We start from the raw sequence: 24,189 nt of genomic DNA, 5'->3' as shown, positions 1-24,189 counted from the left end.
GCAACGCACACGCGCGGGCCCGGTTGCCTGGCAACACGCATACCGATACGAACCCGGTATCCGACGAGCGAAAATCCGAGCGCACGTCCCCGCGTCCGTGCCTAGCGACAAAAATCCGAGCGCGCAGGGACGTTCCGTTACATTTTCACAAAATTGCTTTACTCAACCTAAGTTTTTATCACAAAGAATTAAAGAGTAACAGTACAAAATAAATGATAAAATTTTATTTGAATAAAAAAAATTTTTATGTAAAAATACTTGGCGCTAGATGTTCCAAAATCCAAGTGCTAGATGTTCCGTCTCTACACATATTCGTATTATGACCTTTTTTGATACAAGTTCCATAATGAAAAATTGCATTTATAATTTTATGTTATGCTTGTCCAGTTATTAGTAATCCAGTATTAGTTTTAGTTTTCGGCATTGCACACAAACTGAATTTGTGTAGTATTTTTATTACTTCTCTATCTTGTAAAGAAAATGATATTAAATGAATAATAAGTATTTTCTTTGATAAAACCAATTCATTTTTAAATAATATATCATTTCTTCCACAACGTTCACATGATTTGTCAAACGATTGACACTGATTTGATGAAAATATAATTTTTAGTAAATCATTAAGATTAAAACTTTTCTTTTTTATATTATTAATAGAAATATTAATAATAGAAATTGAAAGAATAGTGTTAGTCTCAGTAATAACTTTTGTATTACCACAAATGATTGTATTGATAATTTGCAATAACTTGATGCTCTACAAAATTTTTTATATAATCGTATTTTGTACAGAGAGGTGTAAGAAAATCGAATGGGTCTTGTTTAATAGCAACTGAAAAGTTCTCTCCTAAAGATTTCCGTATTTCATAGGTATCCAAATTGTTCATTCTATGTTCATATCGATGTGCAAGTAAATTTAATACATTTAGTTTATCGCAATTTAATAATTGTTGTCTGATAATATGCAAATGCAATAAACATTGTAATATTGTATTTGCGTAACATGAAACCTTGTCTATATTTTGAAAACCATACATAATCCAATTAGTACCTTTTGAGAGTGCGTTTTGAGCTGACTCTTGAATGGAAGTAATTGTTTTCAATAATATCCATGGAACATGTTTAACTTTACGATAACGCCCCTTCGAAGTAATTATTTCTGATTATATATTCGTTTTAGCCGATTATATTCTATAATAGCTTTTTCACTAGCAAATATGGATGAAGGATCAAAATTAATTAAATTCATCTAGAGATGTCATTCGGGATAAGGCAACATAAACCTGTCCGCTGTTACGTTCTGATTGTCCATCAATACATTTAAGTACTTTACTCTGGGATTGGACTGGTTTGTGAATTAATCAACTCCGAATAGGAAATGAATTTTATAAATTTTATATCGTAGATCTTTCTTATTAATTTGATTATAATTTGGATGATTTATCTCGAAATCAATTTTTCTTAATTTATATTTAGGAAATTTGCTTGATTATTTTAGTTTTAGTTTTAGTTTTGACTTTCTAATTTTTTAAGTTTTAGGAATAATAGGAAGGAATCTTTATTTAAAATTATCGTTTGATTTAATTGAAATCTTAGTCTTTAATTTGAACTCTGCGCCCTCCTCTTTTGGGCATGAATATCTTGAAATTAATTATTTATTATTGAAACTCTAAATTCAAATTATTTAGTCACAATATCGTTGGCTGCGACTAAATGATACGCTACGCTATTGTCAGCGACCGAATTTGGATTTATAATTATTATCTTGATTTTAATTAAGAAGTATTTAAGAAAGAAAAATAAGATTTCAGTTTTCTAATTATTTTAGTTTAAACCTTTTACCTTTATTTAGTTGAGGAAGCTTTTAAATTTAAATTTTTCCTAAGAGAAATATTATAAACAGAAATTTATTATAAATTTAAGAATTTAACCCTAAAGTCGATCACACACAACTTATGACTGAAAATATTCTCTGAATAAAACGAACTGAACTGACTATTGCTGCCGCCACGCCTAGCTAGCTGTTGCTTTTTCCGAAGAACTATTACTACTAACTACTGTTGTAGCTTCCTGAAGAACTACTACTAAGCGCTTTTTCCGCACGCATATTTATAAGTGGAAATGATCAGAACCCTCGCGCGAGCTTCTCACCACTTCTTTTTTTCGAACCCATAATTAAGAAGGAGAAAGTTCTTTCTCAGAGGTGTCATCTGAATCCTCGTTGGCAACAGCCGTAACATGGTACCAACAAGAATTCAATCAATAAATCAATATTTTTATCATATAGCACGCATTCCTTCATTTAAAATTATAAGATTTAGATAGCCGTGACACCTCTCCCCTTAAGTACCTTATGTTACTACGTATGAATAATACTAATTAATCTGATACAAAATTAGCTTATTTCTATACAGAGGTTAGCTATTATTATTATTATTATTGTATTTATATATTTGTTTTTGTTTGTTGTTTTTTTTTATTTATTATTATTTATTGTTTTGTTGTTTTTTTTTATTGAAAGCAGTGTGGTTTAAATATGAAATATGTTCTACTTTTCCTTTTTTTTTGGTTTGTTTGTTTGTCTGTTTTTTTTTATTATTATTTTAGTTATTGTTGTTTATTCTAATGGGTAATAGGTAATTATTTGTTTATTTGTTACATATGATTAAAATAAATACATTTCTTCTTTTATTGGTTTTGCTTCTAATATATAATTTCTTATACATTCTGCATAATCTATTAAATTTTTTAATTTTAAAAGTGTTTTATAACATATTGAGCATTTAATTTTTGTCTTTATTGTTTTCATTTACTACTGAATAACTGTGCCATGCTCCAACGAGTATCTTTTTATATTCTATTGCGCCATCCTTTGATGGATCAAAAGTCCTCGCAGCTTTTTCTTCCGGGAGGTGTGGTAAAATATGTTATGGTTATATTTGTCCGTTCCTGAAATATACTTCAGGTCCGGATCTCCCAGTATCCTTTTATAATTTTCTGTTTGTTTTTGTCGTTTCTGCATCTTGAAAGGAAATAAATTTATTATTATATTTATTTTATTAATTAATTTTTCTCATTTACTTACAGCACATTTAAATTCTGGATCTCTCATTAATTTTTTAAAATTATTTTCTATTTCTTTTTTATTTTTTTGCATTTTGTATTTATTGGTATAAAATTTTCAACAGTGTATATTCGGTAGAGTCTGTCTCAAACGAGGAACAGAATTGTTCTAAGTGATTCTTTTATTCGGCAAGGCTCTTGGCTCTTAGCTATATTCTTATCTTATAACGCTTTTTTGTTTTAGGAGATAAGGGTATTGGGTTTCGTTACGGACAAGTGTTTAGTGTGGATCTGTTGCTTCCTATTTCAGTTTTTATGTATTGTAGTGTATGTATGTCCTTGGTAGTGTATGCGTGTATACGCAATGTTTGTGTGAATTTTTTTATATATGTATATTCTTTTATTTTTATTATTATTATACTATTTTTATTTGGGAATTGGTTACATATGAGAATGAATACACATATTAAAAAAAAATAATCAATAAAAATATATATATATATATATATTTGATTTTATATTTTTATCGATTATTTTTTTTTAATATGTATATATATATATGTTTTTTTAAATTACAAATTAAATTTTAAGTTATAAAAATAAAGTTATTTTATATTTGCATATTTGTATTATATATAAAATTATTAATTTATTAATACTGTATTATTTCTATATTATATTATTTCTATGTATGTGTATATAATATATAATTATAGTAATTAGTTTTCAACATTTTCATAATTTGCATATCTATTTGTTTCATCTTTCCAATAAAATTTTTCTTCATTATTAATAAATTCTTCTACGCATTTAACACTGGTCTTGAGCTGGTCTTAAATTTAATGCAATTTTTCCGCAACAATAACATGTTCGTTTTATTCCTTCAATTTGTTCTTCGACCTTACAAAGCGTGTGCCAGTTCCTTACTTCTTCGATAAAATTGTGAATGTCAAGAACAATATCCCAAAAACATTCATCGCATACTCGTCTATAGGGTATGTCTCTTTCCCTGTAGATTGTCTCTCCTTCATTAATTGCCATTACGCACATTGTTGTTCCTCACAGTAAAGATTCATAGGCGTCTGGATGATTCTGTGGCAGTACGCCATCTAATTATGGCTTTTTTCCTCTTTTTGTGCTGGCAGTTTCATTTTCTCTTTTATATTATAAAAATTAATAAAATTTAATTTTTGAAAAGGTAATTTTTTAGATGAATTAAAAGTATTTTAAAATTTACCTGAATTGTTTTTGTAAAGTTATTTATTATTGATGTACTATTATAATTCTTTGCTCTTTCTCCTTGCACAATTGAACTTCGACTGTTAATTAACTCTATCGTAAGAATTCGTATCTGTTATCTTAGTTTATCGCTTGATACATGTTTTGTCTGATCGATATAGGACTCGCCTTTTGTGCTGTCTTTTGTTATCTCTTCTTATTATTACAATCGCGGGTATAGCGTTTGTTGAGTTTCATTGCGGATAAAAGTTTGACTTGAATTTTCAATTTCATTTTCTATTTCGACTTGTGTTTGTTGTTGTATAGGTATTTGTGTTATTTCTTGCTATTCATTTGTTTATTGATTTCCTTCTTCTAATCTTTTTATTCTAATTTTCTTTCTTCTTGAAGTTTTTATTTAGCCTGATGTAATAAAAGATTTGTGAGTCCCAAAGCGCTCCGATGAGATATACTGACCAATCATAAATTGTGTGAAGTGCATAGCCATGAATTAGTGTGTCTATTATTAACTTGATTGTTCTTATATAGAAATACAATTCGATTAGTCCTGCACTTGCATTGCCGATAGATAGAAATGTTTCCCAAATTTTCTTCCATGCAGATTCCGTAATTTTATATAGAGAGTTTTCGTCGATAAGATGAGAGAATAATATTCCTTGAGATAAGGTCGGTTCTCCTTGCGCCACGAGCCATTGTGTTTAAAATTCCGTTCTTCTCTGCTGGAAACATGATATGGTCTTGTAAATTTTCGAGTTCGCTGTTTGTATATGCCGCTTGCTGCCAATGATCCAGGGTCGTTGTATTGCCAAGTCGATTTCGTCATCAGTGTTAGTTTTAATGGAGATTTGCTGTATTCCAGAATTGGTGTAATTTTATACCATCTATCGTTTAAATAATACATTGTTGAAATTATTCTGCTGCAAGTGATTTGCGTTCCGGGTTTGAAAAGAATATGAGTTCGTGGTGCTAAAAAGTATGTTTCATTTCCTTTTAATACTGATAATTGTTGATAATATTCCTTCGTATGATGAATTTTAACTTCGACTGGAGTACATTTGATTATATGGACAACGTCTCCTGATATTATTGCCATATATCCAGATCCTTTCATAATTTGATATGCGAAATCGTCTGGAGAATGTGTGGCTATGCTAAGCGCATTTTTCATAATTTGTTGCTCCAAATTGCACCGTTGTTTAAGTACATCTGTGTATAAATGATTCATTTGTGTTCGTTCATGTGTCTTTCTTCATAAACAAATTTTGAATTTACATAAGCAAAAATATCTAAATTTTCAACTGATAATTTTCGTTTTTGAATAAAAATTCCTTCAGTTTTAATTTCAAGAATTAATAATTTTGGATTTTCTGTTTTTATTAAAGTATATCCGCAAAGAAACTCTTCTTCAGTTTGAGTAAGTGTAAAAGTTATATTTTGAGTTGACAAGGAATAAATTATTTGTAATTTTTCATTTATATTACTAATCATTTTGTTCGCTTTTCTTTCATATAATACGTCATAATAATTAAATTTACAAAAATTCGTTGGTATGGTTTCCCAAAAAGTATATCTACCTTCGATATCTATGCAATTTCTGAATATATTGACAAATTGTTCCTGTTTTTAAATAAATTTGATTTGTTTCAATATTTATTATTGCTTGATATGAAAATAAACTTATAGTCATTATTCCTTGTACAACTACATTTTGCCAAGTTCCATATGGATCTGAGTGTTCTAAAGCATTTTCCATCGGTTGTTACAGATCCAGCAAAAATAATTGGTCGCGAAGTTGTATAATTTACTTTTAATCCGTTAATTATGTTATTTATGTTTACAGTTAATGTCCCGGTTTTGAGCATATTTTTGCATTGGTCGAATGTTGTGTCGATTATATATTCTGTTTGCGCATTTTGTATAGTATATGTGAATACATGCCGCAATAATAAATTGTTCGCAAAATTGAGACTTTGCATTGTATAATATTGATAGATTCAAATTTTGACAATTGTAATAATTGAATTTTAGTTTCTTGTATTTGTGGTTCGATTATAGCGATATATTACATTCTTCTATTTCCATTAACGACAATGTTGTTACGTTCGGGTTTGACGTTCCGCAGTCAAAGCCGATAATTCCATAGCTTTATTCTATCAAGATGTTCTGCATGAGAATTAAGAGGAAGATTTTCGCTTCCATCTGTTTTAAAAGAAATATTATTATGAATGAAATTGAAGTTGTTGCGCGGTACAAGTTTAATTTCTTAGGTAATTGTCATTTTTTGGTTTTTCGAATTTTATTAGGATGAACACTCTTTGGTTTTCCTTTAAAAAGAATTTTGATATTTCCATTTTATAAAATATCTGTTATTATATGTAGTCCAGAATATTGATCTCCTAATTTTCCTTTTCTTGGTTCACATAAAAGGAAAACTTGATCATTAATTTGAAATTTTTGTGGATTAATTTTCCGATCATAATAATTTTAAATTTAATTTTTGAAGCTATTAAACATTCTCGAGCCAATTCTTGTAAGTTATGAATATTTATCATTAATTCACATAAATAATCGTCATATGTTTTTCCTTTTTCTGTATCATTAATTATTTCACGGGACGATTGTCTGGCCATTTTGCCAAACACCAACTCATATGAAGTATATCCAGTTGATTCATGTGTACTTGTATTATAAGAGAAAGTTGCATATTCTAATAATTCATCCCATTCAGTAAATTTATTAACATTATTTCAAATATTCAATTAATACTAAATGAGATCGTTCCAAAGCTCGATTAGCTTGTGGATAAAAGGAGGTTGTTTTAAATTGTTTAATTCGAAATTGTTTTGTAAATCTTTTCATTAAGTTACTTATAAAATTCGTTCCTTAATCTGTTAATATAGCCTTAGGGGCTCCAAAAATACAAATAAAATATTTAATAATGCGTCAGCGACTTTTACGGCAGTTATTGATTTTAGATATTGCTAAGATATTGCTAAGGAAAATTTGGTTAAGTGATCTTGGATTGTTAGGATGTAGAAATTTCCTTTGAATTTCTGGTAAAGGTCCAACTATGTCCATTGATATTTTTTCAAATGAAAAAAAGAGTGTGTCAGTTATTAACATAGGTTTTGACTCGAACTAGCTTTTTTGACATTGTAAACATTGATTTATATAATTTCGAATTTCAGTCTTTAAATTATCCTAATAAAAATTTTGTCTAATTCGATTATATGTTTTAGTTACTCCTTTATGTCCTCCAATTTTTGATGAATGAGCTTCTTCTATTATATCTTTTCGATTTTCAACTTCCGGAATTCTGATTGTGACAAATTATTAATTTAACTGGGATTCTGATAATAGATTCTCAAATTCGATTTAAGATTTCTTTCCATTTTATATTTTATATTATCAATTTCTTTTGTTTTTGCAATATTTAAAATTTTAATTGAATTTTCTTTAATCGCTTCTCGTAATTTACTAGTTAAACAATGTAATGTTTCCTTAGTTATTTTTTTCATTAATATTATTTTTGCAAATAAAAATTAAATGAATTTTATTTCCTTTCTTTACTATTTCAATATTTTCTAGTTTTCCTTCTCTATTTTTAGGAATTAAATTTCTACTTTGTAATGTTTTTGATCCGTTATCACAAGGTTTGCAGTTAAAAAGTATAAATAATTTCCCTTTCGCATAAAATTTTGTCACGACTGTTTATTATACTTTGCTTTTGTCCGCGTGTCATTATCTGTCTTTCAATTGTGTTATTTATTTCGTCAAAAGTCATTTCATTGTAAGTTTCGTTTATGTCTTATTTACTGTCACTTTTTACTTCTTCATCTTCGTCAAATTTTTCTTCGTTATCTTCTTTAATATCTTTTTTTTCAATGTAGTCATTAATGACAATTTGATTCTTTGGATAATTTTTTTCTTCACTTTCTGATATCAAATTTTCTTGAACTTCTCCTTGATTAATTTCACCATTATTTTCTGTTAAGTTATCAAGAATTTGTAAAAGATTGATGGTATTTCTATTTGTGAATTTAAATTATTATAATTTTGTAAATTTGATTCATCATAACTTTCTGCATCTTCGTAATTTGATTTCTGAATCTAGTGTTGAGTTTTGTTGTATATTGTTTTATGTTTGTTGTATATTGTTTTCTGTGTTGTTATTAAATAAATTTTCTGTCATCAGTTTCGTCTGTTTGATTTAGTGGATTATTATGTATTTCTGCCTAAAATGTATGTTCATAAAATAAAGGTTCATTTAATTCTTTTTTAGTAAATGGTACACTTTCTCTTTCTAATTTTTCTGTATTACGCGTCTGCATTCCTAAAAATCTCTGGTTCTTCCATCATTGTTCCTCTTCTTGGTGAAGATGGTGAAGATCTTGGATTCACGTTTCTGTACCTAGCTTCCTCATCTTCTAAACACTCTTCTATCTCATCGTACTCAGATTGTATCGATATATATTTGTTGTAAGGTTTCTGGATAAAGCATCAGCATTAGCGTTAATATTTCCTGGTTTATATATTATTTCGTAATCATATTCGACAGTTTTATTCTCCAGCTTGCTAAACGAGAAGTTGGATCTTTCAATTTATGAAATCAAATTTATGATCAGTTATAAGAAAAATTTTTTACCATATATATATATATATATATATATATAAAAGGTCGAAAATGTTGAACAACATATACAATTGCTAATAATTCCTTTTCTATAGTCGAATAATTTTTCTCTGCATCATTTAATACACGCGAAGCGTAACTAATTGGTTGATCTTTTCCAATCTGACCTTGACTTAAAATTGCACCTATTGCTGTTCCAGAAGCGTCAGTTAAGAGAAAAGAGTTTTTGTAAAATCAGGATACTGTAATATCGGTTCTTCACATAATGCATTTCTTAATGTATTAAAACATTCTTGTTCTTTATCTCCCCATTTAAAGTCTATATCTCTTTTTAGTAAATTAGTTAACGGTTTAGCTATTTTTGAAATCCCTTAATAAATCTTTGATGATACCCAGCTAATCCAAGGAATTGTTTAATATTTTTTGCATTTTTGGGAATTAGAAAATTTTGAACTGCTTCAATCTTTTTAAGATCAAGTCGAACTCCGTTTTCTCCAATTATATGTTCTAAATAAGTTACTTCTTAAAAATTCACATTTGTCTGGTTGTAATTTTAAATTTGCTTCTCTTAATCGAAATTAATTTCTCAAATTTAATTGCGTGTTCTGTTCTGAAATTAATTTCTCAAATTTAATTGCGTGTTCTGTTAGTAAACTAGCATATAATACCATGTCATCTAAATGTACAAAAATTTCGCTCCCTTGCATTCCCGTCAAAACTAAATCCATCAATCTTTGAAATGTGGCAGGCGCATTTTTAAGTCCAAAAGGCATTCTGTCAAATTCGTAATGACCATGGGGGAGTAGAAAATGCTGTTTTATAACTATTATCCGGATGCATTTTGATGAAAATCTGAAGCAAGGTCGAATACAGAAAAATATTTTGCACCGCCCAACTGATCGACTATTTCTGTTATGTTTGGGAGTGAATATGCGTCATCTACTGTCTTATCATTTAGGTCATGGATATCTAACACCATTCTCCATCTCTTATTTTCTTTCGAGTCCGATCTCTTAGGGGCTATCCACACAGGCGTATTATGAGGTGATTTTGATGGTTTAATTATATTTTGCTCTAATAATTCATTTACTTGTCTCTTAATTTCATCTTTATGAATTACTGGAAATTTATATTTCCAGTTTAGTATTTATTGGAATCTCATTTACTGTTGGAATGCGATGTTTTAAAACATTTGTATGATTAAGATTTTCACCGGGCAAATGAAAACAATCGGCACTTTTCTTTATTAATCTTTCAACATGTTCACGCTCTTCATTATTTAAATGCTCAAGTCTTAATGCATCAATTATTATATTCTTTCATTTTGATTTATATAGAAACATGATCTTGAATTCGAGCTTGTATTAAAATTTTAATTTGAACTTGACTTTGAGTTTGAATTTGAGTTCGCACAGGAGCTTATATTTGAGCTTGCATTTGAATTCATGGAGTTTGAGATTTCTTTATTATTTGTTCCAAATTCATATATTTCAATTGTGGGAATTAATATCTTTTCTTCTTCTTTATTTGTATTTATTATATTACTTATAGATAGGCTTTACCGTCAGTACGTTGCGAATATTACACGTCTTATCATGTTTACAGTTTCTAATTCTTTTTCCGCGTCAATCGTGTACCGTGCCTCTACTTCTTCAAATGTTCCTTCATTCGATATTATTATTTCTCTATTTAATCCGCGTAAGAAGCTTGTTTTTAAATGTTTCTCAATTGAATTTTGAAATTCTAAACTTAATATTCCGATTTCTCTTTTTTGTGCATCAAGAATTCGTTTTCCTAATTCCCTACTCGATTTGCTGCAATCTTCTCATCCCTCTTTTGGTATAGATAAGCTAATCGCTTCGTACACTGTTTCTCGGTTCGTATTTTTACTTTTAACAATTCAATTAATTCTTGCATGTTTTCAGATTTTTCCCAACATTGATCTATGAGTTTCCTCTTTTAATTTATTACATATTGCCCTAGAATTAGAATTACTTCCTGCGGAGGTGCGACCATACTTAGTGCTTCTTCGCAACTGCCCCTCGACGAAGTAAACAAACGGAATATTTTCTCCATCGAAATTTGGCACCGCTTCTAATGCGTCTCTGATCGAAAATTGTAAAAAGTTACTTATCGTTCCTTCTGATGATAAATTAATTCTTGATTTCGTTGTTGCTGTTGTTGAAGCTGTTGTATCGTTCGTTGTTGCTTCCCAATTAGCCTTCGTAATTCATTTATGTCTCTCCTCTTTTTCCATGGTGTTTCTTGATGTTGATTGGCCAGATTCTTTCATTTATTAAAGATTAATTTTAAGTTTTTTTGTTCATTTTTTTACTGTTCACTATCGTTTCTTTACACAAACCGTTTTAGTATCCCACCGCTGTCACCAAAAATTTTTCGAAATGTTACGTGATTGTCCGTTTTTGGGTTAATATATTTAAGTACTTCACTCTGGGATTGGACCGATTTGTGAATTAATCAACCCCGAATAGGAAACGAATTTTATAAATTTTATATCGCGGATCTTTTTTATTAATTTGATTATAATTTAAATAATTTATCTCGAAATCAATTTTTCTCAATTTATATTTAGGAATTTGCTTGATTATTTTAGTTTTAGGTTGACTTTCCAATTTTTTAAGTTTTAGGAATAATGGGAAGGGATCTTTATTTAAAATTATCGTTTGATTTAATTGAAATCTTAATCTTTTAATTTGAACTCTGCGTCTTCCTCTTTTGAGCATAAACTTTTGAGCATACCTTGAAATTAATTACTTATTTTTGAGACTCTAAATTCAAATTATTTAGTCACAATACCGTTGGCTGCAACTAAATAGTACGCTACGCTATTGTCAGCGACCGAATTTGGATTTAGAATCATTATCTTGATTTTAATTAAGAAGTTCAGATTTTATTTAAGAAAGAAGAATAAGATTTCAGTTTTCCAATTATTTTAATTTAAAATTACTTTATTTAATCGAGAAGGCTTTTAATTTAAATTTAAATTCTCCTAAGAGAAATATTACGAACAGAAATTTATTATAAATTTAAGAATTCAACCCTAAGATCGATCACGCACAATTTATGATTCAAAATATTCTCTGAAATGAACTGAACTGACTATTGCTGCCGCCACGCCTAGCTAGTTGTTGCTTTTTTCGAAGAACTATTACTACTAACTACTGTTGCAGCTTCCTGAAGAACTACTAAGCGCTTTTTCCGCACGCATATTTATAGGTGGAAATGATCAACCCCCGCGCGCGCTTTTCACCACTTCTTTCTTTCGAATCCATAATTAAGAGGAGGAAAGTTCTTTCTCAGGTGTCATCCTCGTTGGTAATAGTCATAGCCTGATATCATCAAGAATTCAATCAATAAATCAATATTTTTATCATATAGCACACATTCTTTCATTTAAAATTATAAGATTTAGATCGCCGTGACACTGCAATTAAATATGGAGTTACCTATATTCATAATAGCACTTTTCAAAATTAATCTCTGGCTTTTATGAATAGTGATGCCTTAATTCAAAGATAATGGAAATTGTTTTCTAATAACATATGCTCTATCCATCAATTGGAACTTAACACTTACTTTTTCAATAAAACATTCCAAACCAAATGGTAAAAGAAGTTTTATTTTTTCTATGTAATTAATCGTTGTATCTTATATAACTGAAATGACTGTAGTTATTGTATCATTTACAAGACCCAAACTAGCATCAATATTGCGTTTTATCATAATTTTTGCTTCAATTTTAATTATAATTTGTTTTGAAAGTCCAGCTAGTATTATCATCATCATTATCTGACAATATCTTTGTTACCCTTTTTTTTCATATATGAAATACAATCAATTGTATCTTCAACTATTAATAATATTTCTTTTGAAGTAATACGATTTAACATTGCAGTGTTAAGAACGTCTAACATATAACAAGTAGGCAATAAACAAACAGTATTATTTTGCAAATTATTAATAAAATCACACAATTTGTTTATTTTTGTTTCGAAAGACTCATCCTTAAAACAGATTTTTTTTTTTTTGGAGAATCTTATAATCATATTTTATTAATAAACCAACACGAATTTTCGAAAGTAATTCACGGTAAGATTCGTCTCTTTGTTGATGCAGATTGATCGTAAATTTATCATAGTCAAATAAATTAATCTAGATCGGGAGCTCGAGCCATGCTTGATGCAATCTCTCCTGTCGTGCTCCAGGAGGATTATTTGTATATTTGCCAATGGCGTTGGAGGGTGTCGCCGCTGCAGTCCGACCTGCATCCATCGAGAGAATAGGACCATCATCTCTCTGGAGTACCGGTCGTGGGGATTCGAAAGAATATATGTATATATGTATATATATATATACATATATTACAATATACATATATGTATATATGTATATTGTAATATATGTATATATATATATATATATATATATATATATATATATATCATTGTATTGTTGACGTGTTATTCTAAACACGTTATTTGCGATAAATATCATCATGCCTCGGTAGTCGAAAGAATAAGATGCCTGCCCGGTAAGCAGGAGATCCAGGTTCGATTCCTGGCTGAGGTGGTATTTTTTTGCAAAATAATTATGAGTTTTCATGACTGGTTTGTGGTCGGGCCCCGTCGTGACGCACACCTTCTCTTCTTATTAATCCATAGATTAGTAACATTTAAAGAATCAAGATATTTACGAATTTTTTCATCTAAATAAATGTATAAAAATGTATAAAAGGTTTATGTATAGAAGGTAACACACATTTTTATGTATAGAAGGTAATTGAAGCAAATCTCCAAATAAAAGAACATGCTTTTGACCAAACCAATCATCATCACAATCAAAGTATCGAATATTTCAAACAATCGTAAATGTATATACAAATGGCCAATCATGGAGCCGAGCGCGCCCAACATTGGCAGAATCAGTAATGTGCCGCCTTGTTTCGTCATCGGAAGTTATTCGTTTTTTTTTTGTTGGCTTTTTCCTTGCTCTTCGCTTTCATACCCATGCCGATTTTGGTCTTGGCTTTCGCTGCCCAAACGGCTGTAGCGGCAGCTTTTTCGCCCAGAGTCGAATCTCTCATGATGACGCGTCCTAGGGCTTTATTGGTGAGTATCTTATCCGCCGCATATCTATCGGTGAGATCGTTGCTCCGAGAAAACGCAATGTCGTGTTTACGGCACGCCGCCTCAAGTGGATTTATGCCCGTTTCACCTCTGGCTAATCGCTTTTTCAGCCGAGTACTCGGACCGCAAAATTGATAGTCGGGAATATGTAACTCGAAAGGAAGCGCATTTATCGCTCGATTGAGCAGACCTCCAACGCAGCCTTCGTTCGACGTTGCTGCTGACATATGTTACAATCTTTTATCTTCGGTGCGAGACCGTCTATATGCGTGCGTTGCCACGATTGGTTATAATGCTTGACGCAGCGACGATAGATTTGAATCTTCAAATCCGCCTTTATATGCTTCGGAAGTTTGTTTCCACACGTGGTCGATATAGGCTATGTTCCCTTTTTACTGGCAGTGCAATCATAATGACGTCATGACAGTTCACTGCCGCAATCATTCCGAAATTACTGTAGTACTGCCAGTAGCATTATGATGTCGTATTTCGGAAACAGCACTGCAGTAGCAACAGTGGACTGTAACAATAGTGCGTAACAGTAGTACTATGTAATAGATGGATAAACGCACAAAGCTTTCAATATGCTTAATAGCTTTAGAAGTTTTAAACGAAAGTAGTAGCGATTCTTCCGAAGAAGAAAATCAAATAGAATTAACACCACTTCTAGCAGTTCGACCGTGTATTAAAAATTATATGGATATAATAATTGAATATTCAGATGTAGAGTTTAAGAGTCATTTTCGGTAAGATAAATATAAATAATTGTGTAGTTATATATATAAAATGCTTGGAAATAAGCTTATTATCTTGAATATTTAAAGAAAACTTATTTGATTTAAGATTAATAAGTCTTCAATTACAGACTGTCACGTGTAGTATTTACATATTTATTAAATTTAATAAAACCTATCTTAATAAAGCAATCCAATAGATACAGACGATGCACAATTCCTCCAAACATACAATTATTAGTAGCACTATGGACCATGACATCTGACTCATATAGCAGGTAATTGTGTATATGTAAATAAGAACAAAGCTATATAACTATAAAAAAAATAAATATGAACATTATGTTTATTATATTTATTTATCTATTATTATATTATTTATATATTCTGTATTTAATTAATAGATCAGTTTGTGACCGATTTAATATTGGGCGTGCAACTGCTTGGCGTGCTAATAGAAGAGTCTGTTCAGCGATTTATTCATTAGCATCCCAATTTATTAAATGGCCAAATATAGAGGAATATACATGGACAGACATTCAAATCAAATATAAGTTTTCAAAAGTAGTTGGTGCCATAGATGGTACTCACATACATATTCATAAACCAAAGAAACATGCAAAGAGTTACATAAATCGAAAAAGCTATTATTCGATACAATTGCAAGTGAGCGAAAGATTTGATGTAACCTTTAGAGAAATTTAATACTGACGATATTAATGTGATGTATTAATGTGACTAATTATTAATTGTGAATATTAAAACATGAATAATGCTTTTCAAAATAAATAATTCATTACGAATAAATTTAAAATTGCCAGTATTAAATTTATCTAAAAGGATAATATGATTAAAAATAAAAGTTTTATAAAATTGATTTTATAAAATTGATAAATGCTTAAATATTTAAACATTTTCTTGTATGTGATTCTATCTTGAAATTTATTCATTGTTACGCAGGACAACCTGGATCTGTGCACGATACGAATATTCCGACTAAGCGGCATTCAATCTATGTGCACAGAAAATTACTTTCCACAGAATAGTCATTTATTAGGTGATGCTGCATATGTTTTGCAAAAAAAATGTAATGGTGCCTTATAAAAACAATGGTCATTTGACAGAAGCTCAAATTAATTTTAATATACGTTTATGTTCGGCCATGTTATGGTTGAAAGAGCCATCGGTTTGTTAAAAGGACGTTTTCGTAATCTCTTAGATAAGTTATATATGAAACGGACAGACTTGATACCTCAATACATTATTACTTATTGTGTGCTACATAATAATAATATTTGTATTTTACATAAAGATTTTATAGATGATGTAATCGTTGAAAACGAAACAAACAATCTATCCGTGATTGCACATAATGTTGAAATTAATGATCAAAATAAAAAAGAAGGTATTCAAAAAAGAAATGCGTTAACATATATGTTGAGTGAAAGATTATAAAAACACAAGTAGGTGAACAAGGGGGGCCCTATGCCCCCCAGGCATGTGGGGGGGATGCGGGAGAGAGGTGGATCCCTCTGGCGGTCGTCGAGACAGGTTTATCCCTCTCGATCGGTAAGGCGGTCGCGGGGTTTCCTCGGGTCGGTTCCCCCGTTCTCGACGCCGCCCTAGCGTTTCCCGCTAGGTAACTCCTGGCGCGTCATCGACACCGCCCTAGCGTTTTCCGCGTGGTCTAGCGTTTTTCGCGTAGCCTTGGGCCCGTCCTCGACGCCGCTCTAGCGTTTTTCGTGGGGCGCCGCTCTAGCGTTTTTCTCGGGATGCCGCTCTAGCGTTTTCCGCGGGGTCTAGAGCGTCCTGTTTTCGCGGTTTGTCGCGTCGTCTTAGGCGTATCTGTTTTCCATAACGTCGCGATTAGGCGCGTCGTCGAGGCGACTCGCGTTGTTGACAGGATGTTGCGGTTTGTCGCGTCGCCTTAGTCGTGTCTGTTTTCCATAACGTCGCGATTAGGCGCGTCTCGCCTCCGAGCGTTTTCCCCGTGGTCTAGCGCGTTCTGTTTCGCGGGATGTCGCGGTTTGTTACATCGCCTTAGGCATGTTTCATGTCTAAGTGATTATGATGATATAGCGCATGCCGCTTGTGCGTCTCGCGTCCGAGCGTTTTTCGCGTGGCCTAGCGCGTCCTGTTTCGCGGGATGTCGCGGTTTGTTACATCGCCTTAGGCGTGTTTCATGTCTAGGTGACTATGAGGATATAGCGCATGCCGCTTGTCTTGTTTAGTAGAACGTTGTGGTTTGACGCGTCGTCGAGGCGATTTTTTGAGCGATACTTGTTGCCGTGTGTTTACGATGACGAGAACCGTTAAAGTGGCGAATCGGTGCCAGCTATGTGAGACACGAATGATCGACGACGATGAGATGTGTTAGTGCCATTCGCTGGATGATTTAACATCTTCTCCATTGCGAAATGTGACGGCGTATCCATCGGTCAATGTGACGGAATACGTCGTGAGAGGACAATACGCACCGATTTCCAATCAATTAAAGAGGCGCGGTTGTTGAGTTCCGCCTCAGCGTAAGATTTCGCCTAAAAAGATAATAGAGGCGTGCGTATGTCATCATTATCGAGGGATGGCATATAATCTTTTATTGGAGGTACTCTACGAAAAGAAGAAGCCGATCGAGATTAGCAGATGACAGGAGTACATAGTGAATTTTCACGAAAGCGGTCATTACGATGTATTTAATGATAACGATGACGACGAGATGTTTTTTTGCGCTCATCGCAAGTATTGGAGGAAAAGCGGTGTCGTTTCGTCAGCCGCATAGGAGGAGAGAAAAAGAAGAGAGCGCGTTGGCAACAATTGACGCAACTAAGTGTGCGCGTATGTAAGTATGTATTATAATCGTAATATAACTATGAATTGTATATATGAATATATATGAGAGAATAAGATTAATCGCGAGAGAGAAACGGAGTTTTTCCTCGTTCGTTTGCGGCGTATCGCGGGGACGAGAGGCGGATCGACGATGCGTCGGGAATCTTCAATTAGTGATACCGAGGATGACGTTATGTTATTGGGAACGTATGAGTAACGAGAGGTGGAGATCGCGCGAGGGGGAAATCATCGCACGAGTATTAATAATGAGAGATTTAATGTGCAATATCAAGGGCAACGGTATTGGGAATGTATGAGAGATGGAAGTCGTGCGAGGAGGGGGAATCGTCGTAGGAGTGTTAATGATGAGAGAATATTTTATTACTTTATTGTTATTATTTTATTACTCTATTGTTGTATTATTTTATCAGGCATATAAAAACAGGAAAGAGCTATTTGTAGGATGTTGCGGTTAGGCGCGTTCTGTGTCTAGACGGTTTCCGCAGGGATCTAGCGCATCTTGTTTTCGTTGCAACGGGAAGACGCACGTTTTGATTATGTACGATGTGTTTTGTCATTTCGGAATGTCGCGATTGTCGCGTTTTCGATGCTGTCTCGGGGTATATATCTAGTCGTGAGAGGTATTTTCTCTCATTGTTAGGAACGTATATGGAAGTAGTCGTGCCTAACGGTGGTTCGTCTTCGAGCGAGAACGACGATTTGTTTTTACGCGCGTTTGATTGTAACGTGACGTATGACGATCTCGACGATGATCGTTGCGAGTTGCTTATTGAGAGTGACGATAGTTTAGCGTGTCACGAGACTATTGCTCCCGGTAACGACAAGGAGTGGATCGTGACGAGAGAAAATGTTTGCTGGAATGTGGCCACGTATCATTTGCGACGGGGGATCGGTACGGAGAGTCCGCGAGAGAAATTGTGGATTGAAACGTTGCTCGCTCTGAGCGATAGAGCGGTAATCTATGAGAGAACAGCGAGAGAGAAAAAAGTTCGAGACGTTAAATTCGTCGTTCCTACGGACAATTGGGGTAAGACAGTGTGGGAAGTTGCGACATGGAGAAGAGTCGCGATCTTCTCGAACACGCGGCGGGAGTTGAAGGGGTGTGCGCCTATTATATTTGGGAACAGGAGTGTATCGAGTGTCTCGAGGTCTTGAGAGAAAGATGTGAGAATAGAGTCGATCCTACGGTTACCGGAACGATAAATTCTCTAGTCTCTCGAATAGCGCAGTTGGAGGGTGCGAGATTCGCTTTGAGTCGACGTTTTAGTTACTTGGGTGCAGGATATGACGGTTCGAAGGGATTCGAATGGGTGGATATCGAGACGGCTTTCGCGAATCGCGTACGAACGGATGCTGTGGTAAACATCGAGCACATCGAACCTCGACGGTTACTTGAGGACGCGAGGGTCACAGTGCTCGAGCAAGTGCGAGTCGATCTTGATATGCACGCGTGTTTAAAGATCAACATCGTGTTTTACGGGGAGTTCGTCGCGAATGATAAAAGCGCCGTTAAGAGCATTCGCACGAAGAATTGTCAGCTATTCGGTATGTCCGATCTACGAGAATGGTACGACGGGGACGTTATGAATGTTGTTCTGACGTCGCTGGAGGAATTTCAGGAACGCGATAGTGGTTGGGCGTTACTTCGGATATTAAATTTAATGATTAATATAAATAAGTGTAATCCTATGCACGCTGGATGTTGAATGTTACTTCCTCCGAAAATAAGATATAAGAGAGCCGTGATTAATGTACGTTCACACGACAATGCGTGTTTCGCGTGGGCGGTGATAGCCGCTCTATATCCCATTGATATACACTCGGATAGATCATCGTCGTATCCTCACTATTCGTTGGTGCTGAATTTCGATGGTATTGATTTTCCTATGACACTACGAAACATCGCTAGATTCGAATGTCTCAATGATTTGTCTATTAATGTATTTGCTATTCGAGAGAAAACGGGGAGAAACGATATCATGATCGTTCCTTTGTCGCTTACGGGAAACAAAAAGTCTACGCACGTAAATTTGCTCTATTTGTCGAACGAACGGCGCGACGATAATGTCGGTCATTTCGTATGGATAAAGCATTTGTCTCGACTGTTAACGTCGCAAATAAATAAGCATAAGGAAAAAAAAATACATATGCGATCGGTAAGCGTAAGAGAGATTATTCTCGTTACGAGATAAATTTTGTATTAATTATAAATTGTATTTTTCAGATGTCTACATTATTTTTATTCAGATGAGAAATTGGTCGCACATAGCGTCGAGTGCAGAAGAGCGAACGACTGCGCTGTTATTCTTCCGAGCGAGGACGACAAGTTGCTCTCTTTTCACGACAGAAAGGAGAGACTATACACACGATTCGTCGTGTATGCAGATCTGGAGTGTGTCATAGAAAAGGGAAATCAACGATTCAGTGGGAGTCTCGACAATAGATTCGCCTATCACCACAAGGCGTTTAGCGTAGGATATTATTTGCATAGCACGTACGACGGAATCGTATCCGCGTATAGATTTCGTCGAGGCGACGACTGCGTCTCGTGGTTCGTCGAGGAACTGCGCGCTCTCGCGTGTCGCGTGAAGAAGATTCTGTGCGCGAGCGTACCGATGTCGGAGCTCACGCCGAACGAGTGGAACGCTTTTCAAAACGAATTGTCACGTGTGTGGAAAGAACTTTGAGTCGTACGATATTCGTGTGCGTGATCACTGTCATCTTACCGGACGATATAGAGGACCCGCGCACGCGAGTTGCAATTTGAACTATCAGAACGCGTTCGTTATTCCTGTTTTTTTTTCACAATTTATCCGGTTATGATGCACATTTCATTATTAAGGATATAGCGAACGCTTTCGAGGGTAGAGTCGATTTGTTACCGTTGACTAAGGAAAATTACATCGCGTTTTCGAAAATCGTCAACGATTCGACGTACGGAAAATGGAAAACTTGTGTTAAGTTAGGTTTCGTGGATTCGTTTAAGTTTCTTAATACTAGTTTAGAAAAAGTAGTTTCGTATCGAGAAAAATTGAGGATCTCGCGATTCGAATTTTCTGATCTCATCGCGGAGGATTTCGAGTTGCTCACGCATACGCAAGGGCGTATTTCCTTATAAATATATTGATAGCGTTGATAAACTGTTAGTGACCGAATTACCGTCGATCGAAGCTTTTTACAGTTCTTTAACTGGTGAAACTGTGAGTGTTAGTGATTACGAACACGCGCGAAGGATATGGGAACGTTTTCACGTAAAAACTCTCGGCGAATACAGCGATCTATATTTGAAAACGGATGTGCTTCTCTTGGCGGATGTTTTCGAAAATTTTCGAGATACTTGTATGGAAAGTTATAATTCGGATCCAGCACATTATTTCACATTACCGGGATATACGTGGGACGCTATGTTGAAATATACGAACGTTCGATTCGATCTGCTCACCGATATCGATATGGTGATGTTCGTAGAGCGCGGTATACGCGGCGGTTTAAGCCAATGCTCGAATAGATACGCGCGAGTTAATAATCAATATGAATCGTCATATGACTCGTCTCAGCTGTCGTCGTATCTTATGTATTACGATGTGAACAATCTCTATGGCTGGGCCATGTGCGAACCTTTATCGTATGCGGAATTTCGGTGGGTCGAGAATGTCGAGAGTCTCAATATTATGTCCGTGCCATCTGACTCTGATATTGGTTATATTCTAGAAGTCGATCTCGAATATCCGCGATATCTTCACGACGACCACGTGGATCTTCCGTTTTGCCCGACGCGCGAGAGACCGCCGGGAAATCGAAACGAAAAGCCACGCTCTACGACAAGTCGCGTTACGTGATATATTATCGCAATCTTCAGCAATGCGTGCGACACGGTTTACGCGTGACAAAGATCTATCGCGCGATTCGCACAGTCTCCTTGATTGCGTGCGTACATCGAGCTCAATACGGAGAACGCGCGAGCAACGAGTTCGAGAGAAATCTGTATAAGTTGATGAACAACGCGGTTTTCGGCAAAACAATGGAGAACGTGCGCAATTATGTAGACGTGAGACTCGTGACGCGTTGGGATGCAGAGGCGCTAATCGCGAAACCGAATTTTCACAGTAGGAGCGTTTTCGACGAGAATCTTATGACTATCGAATTACGCAAACTCGAGGTTCAATTTAACAAACCAATCTACGTCGGTATGTGCATTTTAGAAATATCTAAGATGCGATTGTACGATTTTTATTACGATTATATGATACCGCTTTATCGCTCTAAATGCAAAATTATGTACACGGATACCGATAGCTTGATATATTTTCTGGAATGTCGAAACGTTTACGAGAATATGAAGCGAGATATCGCGAGATTTGACACTAGCGATTATTCCGACGACAACGCGTACGATATACCGCGCGCGAATAAGAAAGTTCTTGGTGTGATGAAAGATGAGAACAACGGAGCGATCATGACGGAGTTCATAGGACTTAGGGCAAAGATGTATGCTCTGAGAATTTTGGGAAAGAGCGATACGAAGAGAATAAAGGGCGTTAAGAGGAGTACCGTCGCGAAAACGATAACGTTCGAGGATTTCGCGTGTTGCTTGAACGAATCGTTGCAGCAATCGAGACGTCAGGCGTGCATACGCTCGATGGTGCACGAGGTTTACACCGTGTCCGAACTAGTTTTGAGTCCTTACGACGACAAGCGATACTTAATACCGGACTCCACTAATACATTACCGTGGGGCCATTATAAGATACCGTTATTACATACTAATGTAGTATAAAAAAATTTGTACCAATATAGAATAAATAAAATTTGTACTAATAATATAGAATAAATGATACTGTACATTCTTTATTTATTACAATACAGCTGTTTTGTGAATTCAAGAGTTATGTGTATTGTCCATTCCTAGCTATTTGACAAAAACTTTATCGTTCTTTCTACGTAATACTTTCTCAACGAGATAGATATCAGGATTGGAAACTCGCAGTAATTCGTGTTCGTAAAACCCTCCGGCTATTGGTTCTTTACGATACTCTTTTAGCAGATACGTCACGGGATTCGTGTGTTGCACCTCAGCGATTCGAAAAATCTCAGTCGTCCAGTTAGGCGTATATCCCTTTTCAAAAATCGTTTTGAATTTGTTGATGCGTACTGGATCGTTCACCTTGAATCTTGCGGGGGCTGCGATCTTCAAGTGACTGTATACCGTGAAGAAAAGTTTCTTGGCAATGGTTGGAGTTACGTCCGCCGGTCGCATTCCGATCGTTCGATGCGTGCGATTGTTATACTCCGAGATTAAACGCGGTAGAGCGTCGAGCCATCTGTACGATCCGTTTAGCGTGAAGAGTTTCCACATGTTGTTCTTGAACGTGCGATTAAATCGTTCCACAACCGTCGCCTTCATCACCGAATACGTCGAGTAGTGGCGTATATCGTACCTATCAGTAATCGCTTTTACGGAGGCGTTATAGAACTCCTTGCTCTTGTCCGTTTGTAGATTTCGCGGATGTCGAGCGCGATGATCGTCGCGAAATATCTTGGATAACGCCGCGGCTACTTCGCTTCCGCTCTTGCTCTTCAGCGGCACAGCCCACGCATATTTGCTCAACATATCGATAACCGTCATTACGTAGTTGTAGCCTTTGTTTTGTCACGCGTACGGACGCATCTCAACGACATCGGCCTGCCACAGGTCGTCGTAATCGCGCACTACGACTCGACGACGCGGAAAATTTCTTCGCGCGGGCTTGTGAAGCTCCTCGACGAGTCTCCTCTTCTCGACGCTCATCATTGATTTTACGAGGAGGCGCGATTCGCGTTGATTTTATTCGTGCGTGTTCGCTCCTGTTCCTCGTTCCAAACGTTAATCATGTTTCATGATATTTGGAATATCCATTTTTAGTGTGATTAGTAATTCGTTTATCTTTTCTCTAGTCACTATTTTATCCACGTTTAACGAGGCCAGCGTCTTGTTCAGCGTCTCTCTCGTTACCGCTTTATTCGTTAGCTCTCTCGTGATTCTCGTCAGATCTGTCACACTACGCGCGAGATTCTCCACGTTCGTCGATATTTTTTCGCGGCTCGTCGACGATGCGTCGAGCTCGTTTCGCACGGATTTCTCTAGATTATGCAGTGATTCCTCTAGGATCTGTGTTCGTTTCTCCTGAGCGTCGCTGAGCGTCTCGACGGTCTTTCGAATCTCGCTCGAGTCTTTAGTTTGCACTTTGTCTTGTTTTTCCTCCACTCGTCCTAACTCACGTTGAAACATGAGCAGATCTTTAATACATGATTCCGTTTATCGAGTACTTGTTTCGTTTCTCTTATTCGTTTATCGAGATCGACGAACAAGGCCTCTCTCCTTTCCTCGATCTGTCGCAGTGATTCCTCTAGATTTCGCGTTCGTTTCTCCTGTGTCACCGAGCGTCTCGATGACCCTTCGGATCTCGCTCAGATTTCTCTCTCGCGATTCGTCTCGTTTTTCGAGCTCTTGTTCCACCGTGTCTCTCGTCTCCTCTATTCGTTT

The 24,189-nt window shown here is 34.9% G+C and overlaps 2 pseudogenes; both read right to left on the bottom strand.

Annotated features, from left to right (window-relative positions):
- Positions 1–3,647: 3,647 nt before the first annotated feature.
- Positions 3,648–6,238, bottom strand: LOC148936188 (uncharacterized; annotated as a pseudogene).
- Positions 6,239–8,375: 2,137 nt separating this feature from the next.
- On the bottom strand, positions 8,376–14,039 carry LOC148936187 (uncharacterized; annotated as a pseudogene).
- Between the last annotated feature and the right edge of the window lie 10,150 nt (positions 14,040–24,189).

This window comes from Pogonomyrmex barbatus, unplaced genomic scaffold (genome assembly GCF_055798465.1).
Source record: "Pogonomyrmex barbatus isolate J1 unplaced genomic scaffold, ASM5579846v1 scaffold28, whole genome shotgun sequence".
Lineage (NCBI taxonomy): Eukaryota > Metazoa > Arthropoda > Insecta > Hymenoptera > Formicidae > Pogonomyrmex > Pogonomyrmex barbatus.
Note: the sequence above shows the minus strand (reverse complement) of the source record. Positions and strands in the feature narration are given on the sequence as shown.